The following is a 19291-nucleotide window of genomic DNA, read 5'->3' on the forward strand; positions in this document are numbered from 1 at the left end:
GCAATAGACACAATCTACATAGACTTCTGTAAAGCCTTTGATGCAGTGGTACACGACAAACTACTCCTAAAACTAAAATCTTATGGTATCTCTGGACAACTGGATAACTGGATAGAAGCATTCCAAACAGACAACAAAATGGTCAAAATTGGGAGTGTCCTATCAAATTCTGTACCTGGCAATAGTGATGTCCCCCAAGGCAGTGTTCTAGGACCAACTCTCTTCATACTCTACATAAATGATCTCTGTGATCATATTAAGAGCAACTGAGTTCTCTTTGCTGATGATGTAAAGCTCTTCAATACCACAGGCAATACTGCTACCCTTCAAAAAGATCTTGACTACATATCAGAATGGTCAAACAAATGGCAACTTCAAATCTCAACAAATAAATGCTCTGTCCTAGATATTGGCAAAAAAAACCCAGAAAATAAAATACAAGCTGAATAGTCAAGACCTTATTGATGATCCAAGCTCTGCAAAGGACCTTGGAATACTCATCTCTAATGATCTAAGTGCTAGAGCCCACTGTAATTACATAGCCAAAAAGGCATTAAGAGTTGTTAACTTAATCCTACGTAGCTTTTTCTCTAGTAATATCACACTACTAACTAGAGCATACAAAACATTTGCTAGACCAATACTTGAATACAACTCATCAGTCTGGAACCCACATTACATATCTGATATTAGCACAGTTGAGAAAGTCCAGAAATATTTCACAAAAAGAGTTCTCCACTCCTCTACTCATTGTAGAATACCTTATGCCACCAGACTTGAAATTCTAGACCTAGAAAATGTTGAATTACGCCGTCTTCGGTCTGATCTAAGTATGGTATATAAAATCATACATTGCAATGACTTACCTGTCAATGAATACTTCAGCTTCAGCCATAACAATACAAGAGCACACAATAATTACAAACTCAAGGTTAACCGCACCAAACTTGATTGCAAGAAATACGACTTCAGCAACAGAGTGGTCAGTTTCTGGAATATTCTACCTGACTCTGTGGTTTCTTCCCTAAACCCCAAAAACTTCAACCATAGACTGTCTACTATTGACCTCACCCCTTTCCTAAGAGGTCTGTAGGGGGTGTGCATAAGCGCACCAATGTGCCTACCATCCCTGTCCTATTGTTTCTTTTATTTTTCTTATATGTACCCATTTCATGTATTCATAACTATGTATATTCTTTTTTTTTTTTGTAAATTTTGTTGGTTTTTAAAGACAAAGAAAAACAAACAAAACATAAAAACATCCAACTTTCTTCCATAAGTGTACAAGCAGTGTGTCGGTTGGTTTACAAATTTTTTGTGCATCCATTTCATAGTCACAATTACAGTTACATTGCATAATAACTCAATATCTCAATCAAAGATTAAATACCCTAGTATCATTATTAATCAATCATTTGACTACAATTTTGTTCATTCATACTTTGCGAGATAACTATAATTTACTTAGTTTATTTTATAACAATTCATATAATCCTCCCAAATCTATCCTAGAAACATTTTACAGGTATAATAATAAAAAAAGAAAAGAAATACATCTTTATATATTCATTGTTTTCTAAAATTCTACATATTTTAATATTGTATTTTATTATCTAATATTGATAGAAAAGGTCCCAAATTTTGTAAAATTATCCTCTTGTTCTCTAATTTCAAATGTCAATCTACTCATTTCAGCACATTCCAATATTTTCTTAATGGTTTCCTCCTGCGATGGTATTTTCTCATTTTTCCAATTTTTAGCAAATACAATTCTAGCCGCTGTTAATACATTTACAATCAAATATTTTAAATCTTTACTGTATGTATCAGGTAAAATTCCCAATAAAAATATCTCTGGTTTCAAATCTATTTTTTTTTTTTTTGTCATTTTTTCCAACCACGTGTGGATTTTAGTCCAATATTTTCTCGCATCCGCACAAGTCCACCACATATGGTAGTATGAGCCAGGTATCTGATGACATTTCCAACATTTTTCGGATTTATTCTTGAATATCCTTGCTATTCTTGTCGGGAGAAAAGGCCACTGTAAAACATCTTATACAAATTTTCTTTAAATGCTGTTGACATTGTCATTTTATAATTTTGAGACCAGTTTTTGCCATTTCTCTAGATCAATCCCATATCCAAAATTCTTCCCCCAAGCAATCATAGTTTCTTTAACTTGTTCTTCTTCTAGTTTAATTTCTAACAGATATCCGTACAGTTTTTTAATCACCTTTTCATCGGTACCTGTCAAAATCTTATCTAGATCAGTCAATTTATGATAAAAACCTTGTTTTAAAATCCTTATCATACCTTGAGTGTATTTGCGCATATGAAAACCAATTCATCTTTATACCTTGTTCCTCTAGCTTTTGCATAGATTTAAGTTCACCCTTTTCATTCAAAATTTCCCTATATTTAACTGTTTGTTCCTTCTTGTATATTATAGGATAGGAAAATGCTTCAATAGTCGATAATCAGACTGGAATTTTCAAATAGCATTGTCTTTTAATCTTCTCCCAATTTAACCACAGAAACTCCCGTATATAATGTCTTCTAAAATAGCCCTGTGTTTTGGTTCCCTTGTACCATAAAAAAGCATGCCATCCCAACAGCAAATCATGTCCTTCTAATGTCAACAATCTAGTATTTCTTAATGTTATCCATTCCTTAGCCCACGTCAAGTGTGTAGCTTGATAATACAACTCCCAATTAGGCAAACCAAATCCTCCTCTAATTCTAGCATCTTGCAAAATTTTAACTTTATTCTCGCTTTCTTACCTTGCCATATATATTTCAACACAATTTTATTTAAATCTTCAGAGTAGTCCTTTCCAAGCCTAATTGGTATTGTTTGAAACAAATATAAAATTCTGGGTAAAATATTCATCTTGATTGTTGAAATTCTCCCTATTAATGACAATTGTAGATTTTCCCATTTCGTCAAGTCCAACACTATCTGCTGTTTAAGTTTAATGTAATTGTTCTCTTTCAATGTACTACATCTTGTTGTCAAATGTATCCCCAAATACTTAACCTTGTTCATGATTTAAATTTTCAGTAGGTCTGCCAATTCTTCTTTTTGTCTTAGTAGCATATTCTTTGTCAAATTCTTTGTTTTATCTTTATTTATTTTCAAACCAGCCACCTTGCCATATGCCTATATCTTTTCCAATAATTTTGGTGCTGTTTCTAAAGGGTCTTCTAAAATAAAAGCGAAATCATCCTCAAAGGCTTGCAATTTGCCTTTTTGATTTTCATTCCTTTTATACTCTTTTCGTCTCTGATATTTCTATTTAACACTTCCAAAGTTAATACAAATAGCAAAGGTGATAGTGGGCATCCTTGTCTTGTACCTTTTCTTATATTGATGGAATCCGTCAATTCTCCCTCTATCATTACCTTTGCCGTTTGCTTATGGTATATGGCTTCTATTGCTTGAATAAAATTTCTGGCGAAACCCATCTGTTCCAATAATAATAGCATGAATCTCCAAATCACATTATCAAATGCCTTTTGTGCATCTAAAAATATCAAAGCCATTTGTTTTTTGGGGTGTGCCTCATAATATTCCAAAGTGTCCAAAATTACTCTCATGTTATCTTTGATTTATCTCTTTGGCAGAATTCCATTTTGATCAGGATGGATAAAGTTATTTAAATATTTTTTAAGTCTTTCTGCCATTGAAGCGAAAATTTTATAAGCTGTATTTAGTAAAGAAATAGGTCTATAATTCTTAATTTGAAATGGATCAGCCTCTTCTTTTGGAATAAATGTAATATAGGCTTCTGACCATGTTTTAGGTATCTTCTTCTTTGACATAACTTCATTCATGACTTCTAGCAATGGAAGGTTCAGCGATTCTTGTAATGTTTTATAAAATTCTGCCGAAGTCCATCTGGGTCTGGTGCCTTTCCATTATTTTGCTTCTTAAGTGCTTCAGTTAATTCCATCATTGTTATTTTGCTTTCTAACATTTTTTCGGTCTCTTTAGGTATCTTAGGTAGATTAGCATTCTGTAAGTACTGTTTGACTCTTTCCTCATCAATATTCTCTTGCTTATATAGTTGCCCATAAAAGTCTCGAATAATTTCCTTTTTCTCTTTATTGCCATAGCAAACTTGACCTTGATCATCTATTAACTGCAATATTTTCCTTGATTCTTTCTCCTTTCTCAATTTGTATGCTAACCATCTACCTGGTTTGTTTGCATCTTCAAAGTAGTTCTGTTTAGCACTTCTAATTTTCTGTGCTAATTCTTCTTTCTCTATTTGGCCCATTTTGTGTTTAATTATGTCCAATTTTAGCTTAATGTCTTTTTTCTGTGGTGTTTTCTGTAGCTTTTTTTCAAGTCTTTTATGCTCATCTTCTAAAGCTTTAGTGGCTTGCCTTTTCCTGATGTTCCTTTTCCTTGTATAGTCTATTATCAAGCCTCTAGCATATGCCTTCATTGTATCCCATACATTCTGAATTGAAGTATCTTCTTTTTTATTTTCTCTAAAGAAAAAGGCCAGTTCTTTCTCCATCCGCTGTGTGAAGTCCTTTTCCTTTAAAATAGTATTATTTAATGTCGATCTTGATCTTCTTTTTTGTCCTTTCCATTTGTTTGTCACTGGATTGTGATCTGCCCAAGTACTTGTTACAATATTTATTTCCTGAATATTAGATATTAGTTCTGCTGAAATCCAAATCATATCTATTCTGGACCATGATAAATGTCTATTTGAGTAAAAAGTGTATTGTTTGGTTTTAGCATTTCTTTCTGTCCATATATCTTTTAAGTTTATTTCATCTGTCATTTAAAAAAAGGATTTAGGGAGAGTCTTTCTAGTTTGCTTTGTTGTTGCTGTATAACCCAATTTGTTGTCTACAATTCTACTGAAATCTCCCATCATAACTATATTAACATAGTCCAGTTCAATTATTTTCATATGTAGTTTTTTATAGAATTCTTCTGGTTTATCATTCGGAGCATAAATTGCAATCAGGAGTGTTTTCATATTATTGTCCATTATTTCCACCATTAATACTCTTCCATCTTCATCAATATGGATCAATTTTGCTGAGATGGTCTCTTTAATATATAAAACCACTCCTCTTTTCTTACATTGAGTCAAGGAAGTAAATATTTTCCCTAATTTTGGCTGTATCAACAGTTGTTCATATTGTTTTTTTAATATGTACTTCTTGTAGATGAATTATATCAAATTTTAATTTCTCTAATTTGTGAAAAAAATTTCCTTCTTTTAACAGCTGAATTAAGTCCATTTATATTCATTGTATTCAGTTTTTTCTCTTCCATGATTATATTTTGTAGTTGGGTTTGGCAGCTCTCACAGATCTTGGTTCATGTTGTTCTTTGGTTTCCACTTGTCCACCTACTGCACCTTCTTCTTTTTCAGTCTCCATTTGGTCCTCTTGAAATTCAATTAGTGAGATCTCTTTTTCTGCCTCTTCCTCTCTCCTTACAAAAAATTCTGAGTAGAATAATTCTGCTTTCTCAATTGAATCAATTCTATGTCTCTGTTCTTGCCATGTAAACATTAACCCTTCTGGAATTAGCCATCTATAATTCACCTCTTTTTTCAATAACATTTTAGTCAGGAATTGGTATTCTCTTCTCATCTCTCTCACTCTTCTAGGTATTTGTTTTAAGACCACAATCTCCTTGCCTTTGTATTTCAACGTTTTCTCTCTTACCACTTGTAATATTTGTGTTTTAATGGCTTTTTTTGTAAATCTGATATGAACTTCTCTTGGTAGGTTATTTCTCATCGCATATCTTGTGAAGACTCGATATACCTCATCTACTCCATCCATCATCTTCTCCTCTGTTATTTCCAAAGCTTCAGCCAGTATTTCTATCATTATCTCAGCTAGATTTTGTCCTTTCTCTTCCTCTATGTTTTGAAATCTGAGATAGAATTCTGATCTGTCCATTTCCCATTTCAGCATCCCACTTTTATCTTGTTCAACCACTGTTAATCTGCTATCAATATCTCCAATCTTCTTGTCTCTTTGTTTATCTTCTTCAATTTTTTGGAATCTCTCATCATACTTCACCATCATTTGTTGAATATTCTCCACTTTTTCATCAGTTTTCCCTATTCTTTGTTCAATATTCTCTGTTCTTTGCTCAATGTTCTCTATTCTCTTTTCAATAGTGTCTGATTTTGTTTTAAGGTCTTGGATTCCTTGCATAATCATCTGTAGAGTCACTTTTTCTTGTTCTTTATCTTGCTTTAACATTGTCTGAATTGAACGTTGTCCCCCAGATGGTGGGGAGGTGGAAGTAAAAGTTGAGGAGCCAGAAGCTATGGATTTCCTACTCATTTTAAACAATTCAAAATCTTCAGGTTCTTCTAAACCTTAATCCAAATTATGAAATAGCCAATTATAATCCAAAGTGAAAACAATGAAAAATAAAAATGGTAGAGAGAAAAAAGCCTAAAAGTAATAAAAAGAAAAGGAGAAAAAAAATTTTTTTAAAAAAAAAACAAATTTTATTAGTTTTTAAAGACAAACAAAGCATAAAACATAAGAACATAAAACCTCTTTTCTGAAAGTTATTTGTGAATTTTAACAAAACAAATAAAACATTTTATACACCATTGACACATCTCCTTATAAACACATATATATCCTTTCAAATTTCTCATTATTTCTCCCTTTACTTTTATTCAATTATATTTCTTTTCTATATTTATCTATTTTATATGTTTTTATTCATTATATTTTCCTCTGACTTGTTTTATTCTCTTCTATCTTTTATTCTCAATTATCCTCTTCTAACATTCCTCCAAGGTTTTGTTATCTCAATCAAACATAAATACACAAAAACGCAAAACATAGAAACATAAAAAACATCTTTTCTGAAAGTTGCTTAGTCTCGGGTTACAACTCTTCATACAGACACAAATTCAAATTCATATTCATTTTGTATACCATTCCATATCTTATTACCATTTTCAATTTTCTGTATAGCTTCTCATCTCTTTTAAACTTTCTTAGTTTTATTTTATTTATCTCATCTCAATTCAAATCATAATATTTGTTATTCTTTGTCTGTTCTGTTTCCCGCTATCCATTTATCTTTCTTCTTTAAACAAAACTTCTCCTGTGCACTAATTGGAGTATGACACCTTTATCTCTTTCCCCTACATTTATAATACTTAATATAAAATACATAGCTTACATTAGGATTCTGTTTTGGTACATTCTAAAATTATACAATATTTTTTATTATCAATGCCAATACAGATCTAATCATTAATATTAGTATTCATTTATATCTTAAACACTTTGCACGTTACTTTTCAGTTGAATATCATACTTTTATGGGAACAATTCTGTTTTCCATTGTTATTTCCCCCCCACATCACATATTTTAAATCATTATTTCATTAGAATGTTCCCCCTTCTCCTACTTCAAATCTCTCATTTATTTCATTGCCTTCTTTTTCTTCACAAAGAATTTCACTGGAGTAACACAATCTAATCATTAATATTGATATTCATTTATATCTTAAACACTTTACACATTATTTTTCAATTAAATATCATACCTTTATGGGAACACTTATGCTTTCCATAGTTATTTCCCCCCTACATCACATATTTTAAATCATTATTTCGTTAAAATGTTCCCCCTTCTCCCAGTCCAATTCTCTCATTTATTTCATTGCTTTCTTTTTCTTCACAAAAATTTCACTAAATTACACAAAATGTTTTATCACATTTTAAATTACATATTGTTTCTAATTTTCTAAGATTATTTCTAAATACAAATATAAAAATACAATCTTATGTACCTTTCCAGAATCCCTTTTTCAATAAAATTTACCCATTATCTCTAAAAAAGTTTTGTTTCTTTGCATCTTGCTCCCCACCACTGAGGCTTCTCATCTCTTCCTTTCTCCCTTGCTTATTCTTCTCCTTGCCCTCTTTACCCCCTTGTCTCTCCACCTCCCTTTTCTTCTTCTGCTTTCCTCCTTTCTGTTGTTTTCTAACATAATTTCCACTTTTCACCTTATTCTTCTCTTTTTTGGTTGTTTTTCCAAGTCTTAAAGTCCCCTTTTCCTTTTCCTCTTTCTCCTTTCCTTCCCCAAATAAAGTCACTTGTTCATCAAAAATGGCTTCTTCTTTATCCCAGTCATCCTGTTGCGCAGTCAGCTTTTCATAAGTACAAACCGCCATTTCTAAAAATTGAAAAAGAGTGCCAAGAGAATCTTTCCCTTCTTGTTCTTCTTTTTTGTATTTTTGATATTCAAATTTCAATTCATCCACAAGTGATGCCATTGTAGAAAGAAAAAGGTTTTCCAAACAACCACCCAAGTGCTTTTAATCAAAGATAGTTCTCAGAAATTCCAAGATCACCAAACAATCCAAATAAACTGTTTCTTTTAAATACTTTCTCCTTTCTTCACTTTCTCTTTCTGGGGTTAGTGTTTAGTCACAAAGTTCTGTTTAAAATATATCTTTTAGAAGTCTTATTAATGTTTAATAACTCTTTAAAATTCTAGGCAATCTTCTTATTTTCAAGTTCTGCTCCAATTTTTTTTCCCTCTCCCTTCCCACTCACAGCAAAAAAGTTGTTTTTTTAAAAAAATGTTCATAAATCCTTGTCCCTTCAGCATTTAATTACCTCCAATGCAGGTTTTCCGATTTCTCTTATGGTCCATCTGCTGTCACATTAGGAAGGAGAGTGAAAAAAAAAAAAAACCTTTCCCTTTTAAAATTCCATTCGCTGCTTGTAAATCTCTCTGGAAACAATTTATCTTTGACAAATTTCAAGTTCCAGGGTACTTTCTCTTACTTTATCCCAGTCAGCAAAAACCACTTTCACTTCTTCACGATTCTTCCGACTTTCTTCCTACTGCACAATCTTATCCAGCTGCAGGCTTCTTTGTGGCGGCCATTACTGACCGCCACTCCTCCGCCTTGGGAAAAGGGGGTTTTGCTGGCTGGGGAGGGGGTCTGCAACACCCCCAAACCCCTGTCCGGGTCTCCCTACCTTCAGCTGCCTCTACGGGGCAGTTAATCCCCCAAATCCAAACGGATCAGGGGCACCCCGGCAGCGAGCGCAGCAGGGATCGCACGGTGTTGCAAATCCCTGCCGCTGCCGAAGCCTTGCAAACTGGAAGCTGAGAAAAAATTTCTTCTGAACCTTAATCCAATCGATAGTTGAATAAAAAGGAAAGGAAAAGACAAAAAAGGCTTAAAAAGAACAAAAAAAAGAGAGAGAAATTCTTCAGGTTTCTTCAACACCTTAATCCAATTGTTTCTTTACATCTTGCTCCAAACCTTTGTAACTTCTCTTCCCTTCCTTTTTCCCTTTGTTCTCTCTCCCCCTTTTACCCCCTATCTCTCCACCTCCATTCCCTATTCTGTATTCCCCTTTTCTGTTGCTTTCCAACATTATATCCCCTTTTCACATTATTTTTCCCCTTTTTGGCTGTTTTTTAGGTCTTAAATTCTCCATTCTCTTTCCCCCCTTTCCCTTTTCTTCCCCAGGTAGAATTACTTGTTCATTAAAAATGACTTCTTCTTTGTCCCAATCTTCTTGTTGCGCAGTCTTTTCTTGTTGTTTCTTATAGACACCAATCTCCATTTCTAAGAATTGAAAAATGGAGCCAAAGGAGCCCTTCCCTTCTTGTTCCTCTTCTTTATATTTTTTAAATTCAATTTTCAATTCATCCAGTTCATTCAGTTAATCCAGAGGTGGTGCCATTATAGAGTTTTTTTAAAAAAAACAACAACCACCCAATTGTTTTTAGTCATTCAAATATGATTTCCAAAAGTCCCAAAATCACCAAGCAACCCAAATACACACAAGCTATTTCTTTTAACACTTTCTTCTTTTTTCACTTTCTCTTCTTGGGGTTACTATTTAGTTGCAAAGTTCCAGTTAAAATGTATCCTTTAGAAGTCTTGTTAGGATTTAACTTTAAATTCTTTTGAATTCCAAGCAGTCTCCTCCTTCCAAGTCCTGCCCTTATTCTTTTCCTCTCCTTTCCCACTTATAGCAAAAAAAGAATTTTTTAGTATTCAGAAATCTTTATTGTCCCTTTGGCATTTAATTATATTTCCAGTTTAATTACCTGTTGGTGCCAAAGCGGATTTTTCCGATTTCTTTATTCAGATCTTCTCGTTATCAGCGTGAGGAAGGAGAGTGAAGAAAAAAAAACTTTCCCTTTTCACTTTCATTCGCTGCTTCCGACTCTTCTTTGGGAGCCATGTATCTTTTGCAAAATTCAAATTCCAGGGTACCTTGGTTGTTACTTTTTGTCCCAGTCAGCCAAAACCTTTCACTTCTTAACTTCCTCCTGCACTTTTTTTTCCGGTTGAGTGCTTCTTTGAGGCGGCCATTTCTGACCGCTGCTCTTACCACCTTTGGGAAAGGGAGTTTAGCCAGCTGAGGAGAAGTGCGGCTCCCCTCAAACCCTGCTGGGTCTCCCCCATCTTCACCACCTCTACGGGGTGGCTTAGCCCCGAAGCCAGCTGGCTCGGGACACTCCAGCGGCGAGCCCAGGCAGAAGCTGCGCACGATCGCGGATTTCTGCCTGTCTCCGAAGCCCTGCAAACCAGAACTCTGGTTCCCCCCCCCCTCTTTTTTTTTGAAGATGGGAACCACATCAGCTCTTTTCTAGTCCTCTGGTAGTTCCTCGGTGCTCCAGGATTTTTGAAAGATATGGTGCAGTGGTTCTGAGATGATCTCTTCCAGCTCCTTTAAAATATATTATCCTACAATGGTTATAAGATATCCTACAATGACTTGCCCTTCATTGTAGGATATGAGGATAATTTATCAAAGAGAATACTTCTCAATAACATACATGGAAACCTTAAAACACCTAGGTTTAAAGTGAGCATACTGGTGCAAAAGTATTCCAACCTTAGGACCCCACATATAACAATTTGTTTGAATGAACTCTGATAAAAGGCTCCAAAAATAATCCAAATGTGAGCAAACTTTTTAGAATGGAGATAAACCTGCAATCATTATTTGATGAGTACAGATAGTCTTTGACTATTAACAGACCAGCAATCCTTCAAAGTTACAATGGACCTGCCTGGGAGTACTTATGACCCAGTTTCTAAGTTCCTATGGCTGTTCCTATGGCCATGTGTATTTCAAGTGCTTTGCAAGTGGTTCACATTTATAGCCATTTGCATATACTTACAGCTTTCCTCAATACCAGCAATAGCACACAATTGGTTTATTTAATGTCAACCATGGTATTTTGCTTTAGAATAGCAGCATTTGCTTAAAAACTATGGTTTTTGCTTAATCACCACTGCAAAAAAAAAAGTTGCAAAATTGGGTTGGTCATATGGGTGCTTTATAGCTATCACAACTTATGAAAATAATGGGCAGGCTCCATTATAGTTATTAATTGAGGATTATCTAAATACACTAACATATAGTCCATCTTGCTGAATGAGCTTCTCTAAATATTAGCCACAATGGCTGAGGGACTAGCCAAGTCTTCCTGATGACCTCTAGGTAAGTGAGTCAATCCTGGGGAAAAATAACTCTACAGAAAAGGTAACATCATAGAGAAGCACTTTATATTCATAATTTCTTCAGAAATAAAGGCAAAAATATTTTAAAAGCCTGTAATTTAATTTCTCTTTTAAAGTTCAAAAGGGATTTGGGAATGGTTGCATTAAAAAGAGTAACTAAATCACAGGTAACTGGAATTTCAAGTTACAAAGAATAAAGCTTTGCCGCAAATTGTACACTGAACACTTGGGTAAATTCAGAAGCATGAGTAATCTATGGAACATATTACTATATCGACCAGATGGTTTCAAGACTCATATTTAGTACATAGTGTTTATTTTTAAAAGTTGCCTTCTCTCAACCTGAGCCATTCAACCAGTGGTGGGTTTCAAATTTTTTTACTACCGGTTCTGTGGTCATGACTTGTTTGGTGGGCATGGCTTGGTGGTCATATGACTGGGTGGGTGTGGCCAAGTCAGCAAGGTAGTGTGGCACCTTGCTGCAAGTGATGTAGAGTTGGCCATGCCCACTCAGTCACAAGACCAATGCTGCAGAGATAGGGTGATTTCCCACCTTCCCCCCCACCGCCCATGGGCTGACAAAAAAAAGCCCAATTACAAATCACGACTACCTGATGAATCTGCCTGCTGAATGGGTTTTGTTTTGGGGTGTTTTTGTTTTTGTTTTTTTTTTGCCAGAAGCCCCTCAGAGATAAATTTACACCACCAAATCTTACTGTAGCTTGTTGTTGCAGCACTGCCTGTTGCTGCTACGGGCACTGCTACGGCTGTCTGGCTGTCCAAGTAAAGAATCACACCAACTCAGGGCGACTGTGAGGAGGAAGAGGGGAAGCCAAGGTGCTCACCCCATAGCAGCCAACTTTGCTCTCTCGTGCTCCAATTAGATGCTCCCGGCATGCACAAGGACCGTGAAGGGAGGCAGATACTGCACAGATGCATTTTAAAAGTCAGAGAACTTTGCCCAAGACTACTTGTCATATTCAAGGGCTACACCCCTCTTAACAATGAGTTGGCAGAAATCTAATGAAATATGTTCCAAAGATCAACATCAAAGAGTGTCCCCATGGAAGAAGGTGAGAACCAAGAGCAAAAGTAGGGATGGTGGAGGCGACAGAGGCATGAGATGTGTCCCTCCATGGTCCCCTTCTGGGTGACAGCCAGGGCTTCGGTACCTCCTCTTTTCCTCAGAGGCATGGTGTCTGCCTTCTTTCACACTCCATGTGGAGGGACACACATACCCCTGTCGTCCCTTGCGCTGAAAAAGAGGTAGCTGGAGGCAACTCTTTTTTGGTCTCCAACTGCCTCTTTTGGTGCGAAAAGCCTCCTACAACCTGGTGGCTACTCTCCTCCTTCTCTGCCTGTTTGTTCTGTATGGCCAAGGAGGAGGAGAGATCCAGGTTGCGGAAGGCTTCTTTCACTGAAAGAGGCAACTGGAGGAGGCTTCTCGCATCGACAAAAGGTAGAGGAGCTAGAGGAGACTGGTGGCTGGAAACAACTCTTTTGGCGTGGGAAACCTCCCACAACCTGGCTGCTTGTCTCCTCTTCCTTGGCCATACAGAACAAACAGGTAAAAAAGGAGAGCAGCTGCCAGGTTGGTGGAGGCTTCTCACACTGAAAGAGGTGGCTGGAGACTGAAAAAGAATCACCTCCAGCTGCCTCTTTTCCAGTGCAAGAAGTCTCCTCAGGCTGCACCTTTTTTGGTGCAAGAACCCTGTAGCTGCCGCTCCACTTCTCCAATGGGTCGGCACATGTTGTGCTTTTTTCAGTGGGGCTGGAGAACAACTGGCAGTTGCAGGCTTCTTGCAGCAAAAATTACTGAACTCCGACTTCACTCTGCTTCTCCAATGGTCTGGCACCACCCTGTTCTATATGCCAGCTGCTTGGACTTGCTGGGCCCGGCACATAGAACATGGTATGCTTTTTTTCGGTGAGGCTGGACTCCAGCTGCACCAAACAAAGTACACAGTAGCTGCAGGCATCTCTCAATAAGGGGAGTGAGAAGCCCCGGACATCTGCCCATCCACTTGCTGGCCAGGCCGGGCCGGGCTGGGCTGGAAGAGGTGTGTCTTCTGGGAGAAGGAAGAAAGCTCTGGGAGGGCGGGCAGGTGGGCAGATGTCCTGGGGCTGCTGCACATGTGCACTGAGTGTGTAGTGGCTGCACATGCAGTACACATGTGCAGCAGCCCTGAGACACCCATCCAAGCTGCACTGTGGCTGCCACATGGTAGGGAGAGCAAGGAGAGGGACCGGGGCAAGTGAGCGACCAGGTGACCGGGCAACTGGGTCAGGGGCATGGTCAGCCGGAGTCACCACCAATTCCGCCACCCATGCCAAGTCACCACTACCAGTTCTCCTGAACCAGTGTGAACCAGTTGAATACCACCTCTGCATTCAACCATTTAAATTGCCAAATTGATGCTAATAGGATCAATCACAAAATGCAGCTCAGCTTACATTTGGTTTTTAGTTTTTCATTCCAACGTACACTAGATGTTGATGAGACAGATTGGCCTTTAATGAGATTAAAGCCTTAAAAGAGTCATAGAACCAAAAGAGCTCTTAAATTAAAGAGCTCTTAAATTCCTCTCCTTATAGATATGGATTATACTTCTACAAATTATGACAAAGCCAAACTATTGAACATGATAATCAAAACTTCAGTTTGATTAATCAGGCTATTTACTTCAGTGGGTACATTTATTTTGCCAGTGGGAGAAAAACAGGGCATTGTATAACCTTCAACTACAATCCCACACAAGAAGATAGGTCTGTGCAACAGTAATGCAGAATTGCTATGCTCTTCTGATGCTTTTGTTCACCAGATAAAGTTTTGTTCAACAGGCAAGCATTTTTTTTTTGTTACAACTGTTGTACATTTTCCAAGGCCATTCTGGCTGACATGACTGAATGGGATTTTAATGACTACTCAGAATAAAAACTTTTGTCGTATTGGCAAGGGTGAAAACTTTCCAAGTTTAGTACATTTTTCATGTGGGAGAATAGTTTCAATTTACCTGCTTCTGTTGGAAAATAAAGTGAGCTTTCTTTGAATGCTAGAAGCCCTGCCGCTGAGGTAAATGCTTCAACTGATAGCCATTAATGGATCACTGGGGTTAAGTGGGCAGGAGGGCTATTTGGGCAGGGCCTGAGTCTCAAAGGAAATCTCTGGCTTGATCATTAATTATTTTAACTTAGAATTTTGAAATGTTACCTGCACCCACTCAATCTTTTATTAAGAAAACAAATATATATATATATATATATCTCCATCAGTTTTCCTTTAGGTCTTAAATGCTGAAAGGGGCTCAGTTTTTTCTAGATCTGTGAGGGGGCCTGTGACTCAGCAGGCAAAGCTGTTTCCGCACAGCTGTGAATAACTAATCCTGGGTTTAAACAGCCCTCGACAACTGTAATACTCCATCAAACTATATAAAAAGCAGGATTTCAGCTAGTGATGTGATCATGAAACATGCCTACATGTTGGTCTGGCTTTTCAAAACAGGAATCTCAGAGAACATTTATTGAGATAAATGGGATTAGGTTACAAAAATTTCAACAACAAAACTACTTTCAGTCATGAATCTTGTAAACAATAGGACAGATACCTATGGAGATTTTCAGTCATCCAGGTTATGGTTGTCCCAAAGGTGCTTTTTCAAGAGGCAACTGGACTTCCTGGATTTTTCTTTGAAGATGTTTTGCTTCAACATCTTCAAAGAATTGCCTCTTGAAAAAAACACCTTTGGGACATTAGAGGAGATAAATTCTTATTTTATTTTTATCAGGTTTTTGGTCAATTATAAAGAAATGGTCACTGATGACAGAAAATTTTGGATTATTCATAACAGTTCCTTGACTCTTTATCAGTTCATTTCAGTGATAATGCCTGTAGCTGCAACTTTGCTTTCTAGTAAGCGATCTTTTCACTGAATTTACTTTAATTAAAATAATCCTTTACAAATGTTGAAATGGGAAGTCTAACGGACTTAGAGAAGAACTGATTTTTGAGTGTAAAGATCTATTCATTATTTTTTATATGTTGCCTAGAATAAATGCAAGCATCCAAATGTAATTGGAACATAGCAGGCCTTTTTTATAGAGTAGAATTCTTTATTGGCCAAGTGTGATTGGACACCCAAGGAATTCGTCTCTGGGGTATAAGCTCTCAGTGTATATACAAGCAAGAAGTGATAAATCATGATCATAATCATCATAAAATACATTCATCATAAATCATGATACAGCGTTTAGTAATAATCATAGGGTACTAAATACATAATCAACATAAATCATACTAGGATACTAAATAAAACAGTTAATATAAACGGTAAGATACAAGCAACAAAGTTATAATCCTAAGATAAGGAAATAGGTAAGAGGAAAGATGAGAAGGATAATAGTAATAGAGCCTTATTTATGTAGTTCACAATGTTGTGGGAATTAGTTGTTTAGCAGAATCATGGCATGGGGCAAAAATTGCCCTGGTGTATGGTTGTTTTGACATGTAATACCTATAGCATTGTCTTGAGGGAAGAAGTTGAAAACAATTTATGTCCAGTATATGACATATGTAGATATCTATATGTAAATATTTTCACAGCCCTCTTTCTGGCTAATGCAATATACAGGTTCTCAATGGAAGGCAGGCTGATAACAATTGTTTTTTTCTGAAGTTCTAACTATCTATTGAAGTCTGTGTCTGTCTTGTTTGGTTGCAGTTATAGAGGTGCAAATGATAGATTCAATAATTCTTTTGTAGAATTGTATCAGCATTTCTTTGGGAGCTCTGAGCTTTCTGAGTTGGTCCAGGAAGAACATCCTTTTTGTGCTTTTTTGATGATATTTCTGATGTTAGGTGCCATTTTAAGTCTTGAGATATTATAGAGCCTAGAAACTTGAAGGTGTCCACTGTTGATACTGTGTTGTCTAGTATCGTAAGAGGTGGTAGAACAGGAGGACTTCTCCTAAATTCTACTATTATTTCTACAATTTTGAGTATGTTCAGTTCAAGATTGTTCTGGCTGTGACACAAGGCTAGTTGTTCAACTTCCTGTCTATATGCAGATTTGTCATTGTCTCGAATAAGACCAATCTTGTATCATCTGCAAACTTCAGTACTTTAATAGAGAGATCCTTTGATCATTGGTATAGAGAGACAAAAGAAGTGGAGACAACACAGAACTACTTCTATAGATATCTCATGTGATTTTTGCCTAACTTCACCTGCTGCTTCCTGTCTGTTAAAAAGCTTATGATCCACATACAAATGTAGCCAGTCATGGCTAGCTGAATCAGTTTAGTTAGAAGAATATCTGATGGCACTGAATGCTTAACTGAAATTATGAATAGGATCCTTGCATAGGTCCTTGGAGATTCAAGATGTCGTAGGATGTAGTGCAGAGCCATATTAGCAGGATCATCTGCCAATCTATTTGATCAGTAGGCAAATTGCAAGGCTCTAACAGCAGATCCATGATGGTTTTCAGAAAGCACCAATCTTTCAAATATTTTTATAAACTATAGATGTCAGAGCTACCAGTCTGTAGTCATTCAACTCCTTGATGAAGGATTTCTCCAGCACTGGGATTACTAGAGCATTTGAAGCAAGAAGGAATATGATATATTAAAGATGTGGGTGGAGATGGGGTCCAGTTGGTCAGCACAAGCTTTTAAGCAAGAAGTTACTTTGCCTGAACCTGGTGCTTTTTCTGTGAAGTAGATCCTACACATCAGTGGTGGGATTCAATTTTTTTTTACTACTGGTTCTGTGGGCATGGCTTGGTGGGTGTGGCAGGAGAAGGATACTGTGAAATCTCCAGTCAGAGGTGGTATTTGTCAGTTCTCTGAACTACTCAAAATTTCCACTACCAGAACTGGTCAGAACCTGCTGAATACCACCTCTGCCACACATCTTTTTCTGTGATCACCAGAAGTAGGGGAACAAAAGGCATCAGATGTAGGAGGCTTGGCTATTTTTGGTGCATTTGAGATGGAGATGGTAATGATAGTTGATAGTGGTTTTGTCTAAAACCTACAGAAAAGCACATTCTGGTCATCTTCCAGTTGTTGATTCCCTTCACGATGAAAAGGAGGTTTGCTGTAATCAGTATTCCACACATAGTTAGTTCATTTGTTAAGAGCTGATTCCTCAGCTTTTCAGAGTAGCATCTTTTTGCTGCTCTAATCTCCCTTGTGAATATATTCCTGGTCTGAGTAAACAGCATTCTATCTACTTTCCTGTAGGGTTCCTCTCTGGCACAAAATAGCTGCTTGAGTTCAGCTGTGAACTGTATATTCATAGGTTTCTGGTTGGCACACATAGGTGTTCACAAAAACTAACATATGATGTTACAGTATCTGTGAGTTCATCCAAGTGTTCCAATTTGTGTAATCATGCCAACCCTGTAGCTTTAACTTTGCCTCCTCAGTCCAAGAATTCACTGATTTAATTATTCGTTTTATGGTTTTAAACCTTTATCTATAAACAGGTACAAGGTGAATCATACAATGATCAGAGTATCCCACAACTGCTCGTGGTAAATACCAATAAGCATCTCTTAATCTTGTGTAGCAGTGGTCTAAAGTATTCTTGCCTCTAGTAAGACAGTTTGACATGCTGAAAGTATTATTGATAGCTTTTGGCTTGAGTTACCACTGTTGAAATCTCTAACACAATGACGAGTGAATCTTGGTATTTCTCTTCAATCCATATAACCTGGTCAGCTAGAGTTTGTAATGCATTGCTTATGCAAGCTTGTAGAAGGATATACATTGCAAATTGTAAAAAATTCTCATGGATAATAACACAGTTTGCAATTGATAATTAATATATCTAGTCCACATCACAGAATTTACTGATGCTATATTTTTACACCATAGGTTATTGATATAAAAGCAGAGACCACTTCTTTTTACTGGATATTTTGGCAATTTTGGCTGCTTTCTGCATCTTAAATCCTGGGATATGCAAGCTGCTATCATCAATCGATTCATTTAGCCAGGTTTCAGTGAAACAGAGAGCTGCTGAGTTGTAAAAAAGCAGAGTTGCATCTGTTTAAAAGAAGTAATTCATCCATCTGATTAGCAAATGAATGTCAAAAAGAGCGAAGGAAGAGGGATTTTTATTCCATTTTTCCTTATTCTATTCAAAATCCCTATTCACTTAAGCCTTCTTTGCCATTGTCTCCTCTTTTTGTTTTTATTTTTCCATTATTCAGAGAGATGCCATCTCCTCTTCATTTGTAAAGATGGGGGGGTCATAGTCACAGAAAACTTCCCATTTAAAAAAAAAATGCTTTATGCTTATTAGTTGGTCTCTTGAATATGAAATACGAAGTGAATCACAGGGAATAATTTTTTAAAAAAAACCAACAAAACTATCACAGAGCATTTCACCAAAGCCTCTGTTGACAGTGCCATCTTGAGGCAGAATTTATGCCTAAAGTACTATGCAAATATGTGCAACAGTCATTGAAAATATTTTAGGTTAAAAAATCTGGAATTTTAGTTTAGGTGTGTCACATGGAGATCTTAAATAGGTTATACCTTCATTTTATATGATTCATTATGCACTTAGCCAAACAGAGAATAAGGCTAGATAGGTTGAGACCAATTACCCAGGAAATAAACTATGACATAATATAAATTCTAAGGGTAGCTTCATCCTACTTATGAAATACAGATGTGATAAAAAAAATTTTTTAAAGTGCTGCCCTTTGTTCTTTATTTCTCGCCATTAGGAATATTTCTAATTTAATCGTTT

Source organism: Pseudonaja textilis, chromosome Z (genome assembly GCF_049901715.1).
Source record: "Pseudonaja textilis isolate UNSWEBS1 chromosome Z, rPseTex1.2, whole genome shotgun sequence".
NCBI lineage: Eukaryota > Metazoa > Chordata > Lepidosauria > Squamata > Elapidae > Pseudonaja > Pseudonaja textilis.